This window comes from Eubalaena glacialis, chromosome 19 (assembly GCF_028564815.1).
Source record: "Eubalaena glacialis isolate mEubGla1 chromosome 19, mEubGla1.1.hap2.+ XY, whole genome shotgun sequence".
Classification (NCBI taxonomy): Eukaryota; Metazoa; Chordata; class Mammalia; order Artiodactyla; family Balaenidae; genus Eubalaena; species Eubalaena glacialis.
In genome coordinates, this window is record NC_083734.1 from 44,080,474 (window position 1) to 44,083,122 (window position 2,649).

At 45.5% G+C, this 2,649-nt stretch overlaps 1 pseudogene; it reads left to right on the plus strand.

The window, feature by feature from the left end:
- Positions 1–686: 686 nt before the first annotated feature.
- LOC133080379 (ribonuclease P protein subunit p30-like) lies at positions 687–1,497 on the plus strand (annotated as a pseudogene).
- The last annotated feature ends 1,152 nt before the right edge of the window (positions 1,498–2,649 follow it).

Genomic DNA, 2,649 nt, shown 5'->3' on the forward strand with positions numbered 1-2,649 from the left:
AGAGAGAAACAACTTCCTGTCCCAGGGGAGCCCTTATGACAAGACACTCTCACTATTTACAGAAATAAAGTGAGGATCAACTGATTTTCCTCTCACTATACACTTCCCAGGGCTAACTAAAGCCAGGTCATTTCATTCGCTTCATTTTTCAACCATTTCGTTTCTTTCTATTCCTTTTTCTTGTTCAAGTCTCCGTCAAAAATAAAAATAAAATTTGGGCTTCCCTGGTGGTGCAGTGGTTAAGAATCCACCTGCCAATGCAGGGGACACGGGTTCGAGCCCTGGTCCGGGAAGATCCCACATGCCGCAGAGCAACTAAGCCCGTGCGGCACAGCTACTGAGCCTGCACTCTAGAACCCGCGAGCCACAACTACTGAAGCCCACATGCCTAGAGCCCATGCTCCACAACAAGAGAAACCACCACAATGAGAAGCCAGCACACTGCAACAAAGGGTAGCCCCCGCTCGTCACAACTAGAGAAAGCCCACGCACAGCAACAAAGACCCAACGCAGCCATAAATAAATAAATAAATAAATAAATAAATAAATAAATAAATAAATAAAAGTTAAAAAATAAAAATAAATTTCAACTAAAAGAGTTAAATCAGTCAGAGCATCACGGCTTCTTTCAAAGTTAGAATTGTTGCCTTTATGAAGTGTCTGATTCAACATTAAGCTCTGCAGGCATGGCGGCGTTTGCGGATTTGGACCTGTGGGAGGGTTGCGACCTGAAGGCGCTGCACCGGCTCGTGGAGAATGCCGCTCACCTGGGCTATTCAGTTGTTGCCATCAATCATGTTGTTGAATTTAAGGAAAAGAAACAGGAAATTGAAAAACCAGTAGCTGTTTCTGAACTCTTTACAACTTTGCCAATTGTACAGGGAAAATCAAAACCAATTAAGATTTTAACTAGACTGACAATTATTGTTTCAGATCCATCTCATTGCAATGTTTTGAGAGCAACTTCTTCAAGAGTCCGGCTGTATGATATCGTTGCAGTTTTTTGAAGACAGAAAAACTTTTTCATATTGCTTGTACACATTTAGATGTGGATTTAGTCTGCATAACTGTAACAGAGAAGCTACCATTTTACTTCAAAAGACCCCCTATTAAAGCAGCAATTGACTTGAGGTGTGGGCTTTGAACTTGTCTATAGCCCCGCTATCAAAGACTCCACAATGAGAAGGTACACAATTTCCAACGCCCTCAATTTGATGCAGGTCTGCAAAGGAAAGAATGTAATTATATCTAGTGCTGCTGAAAGGTCTTTAGAAATAAGAGGTCTATACGATGTGGCAAACTTAGGGTTGTTGTTTGGGCTGTCGGAAAGTGACACCAAGGCTGCAGTGTCCACCAACTGCCAAGCGGTGCTTCTGCATGGAGAGAAAAACTAGAAAAACTGCTTTTGGAATTATTTCCACAGTGAAGAAATCTCGGACATCAGAAGTAGATGATGATTCTCTTCCAGCCTGCAAGAAAGCCAAGGGTGAGGGCTGAAACGAGTCCCTCTTCTCTATCAACACTCCCTTCTGCCATTTGAGAATCCATCAGCCACAACAGAATTGGAACTTCCTTATGATTCACTATTTTCACTTGGAGCTAGATATCAGTAGTCTGTAAAAGCAGTCTTATATTTAAGCCATTAAAATAACAAAACCTGAGAGATTAAGATGGCGAAGTAGAAGGATGTGCTCTCACTCCCTCTTGCGAGAGCACCGGAATCACAACTAACTTCTGAGTAGTCATTGACAGGAAGACACTGGAACTCACCAAGGAGGATACCCCACATCCAGAGACAAAGGAGAAGCCACAATGAGATGGTAGGAGGGGCGCAATCACAATAGAATCAAATCTCATAACTGCTGGGTGGGTGACTCACAGACTGGAGAAAACTTATACCACAGAAGTCCACCTACTGGAGTGAAGGTTCTGAGCCCCATGTCAGGCTTCCTAACCCAGGGGTCCAGCAACGGGAGGAGGAATTCCTAGAGAATCAGACTTTGAAGGCTAGTGGGATTTGATTGCAGGACTTCGACAGGACTGGGGGAAACAGAGACTCCACTCTTGGAGGGCACACACAAAGTAGTGTGTGCGTCGGGACCCAGCGGTAGGAGCAGTGACCCCATAGGACTGAACCAGGCCTACCTGCTGGTGTTGGAGGGTCTCCGGCAGAGGCGGGGGGTGGCTGTGTCTCACCAAGAGGACAAGGACACTGGCAGCAGAAGTTCTGGGAAGTACTCCTTGGGGTGAGCCCTCCCAGAGTCTGCCATTAGCCCCACCAAAGAGCCCTGGTAGGCTTCAGTGTTGGGTCACCTCAGGTCAAACAAACAACAGGGAGGGAACCCAGCCCCACCCATCAGCAGTCAAGCAGATTAAAGTTTTACTGAGCTCTCCTTACCAGAGCAAAAGCCAGCTCTACCCACCACCAGTCCCTCCCATCAGGAAACTTGCACAAGCCTCTTAGATAGCCTCATCCACCAGAGGGCAGACAGCACAAGCAAGAAGAACTACAATCCTGCAGCCTGTGGAACAAAAACCACATTCACAGAAAGATAGACAAGATGAAAAGGCAGAGGGCTATGTACCAGATGAAGGAACAAGATAAAACTCCCAAAAAACAACTAAAGTGGAGATAGGTAACCTTCCAGA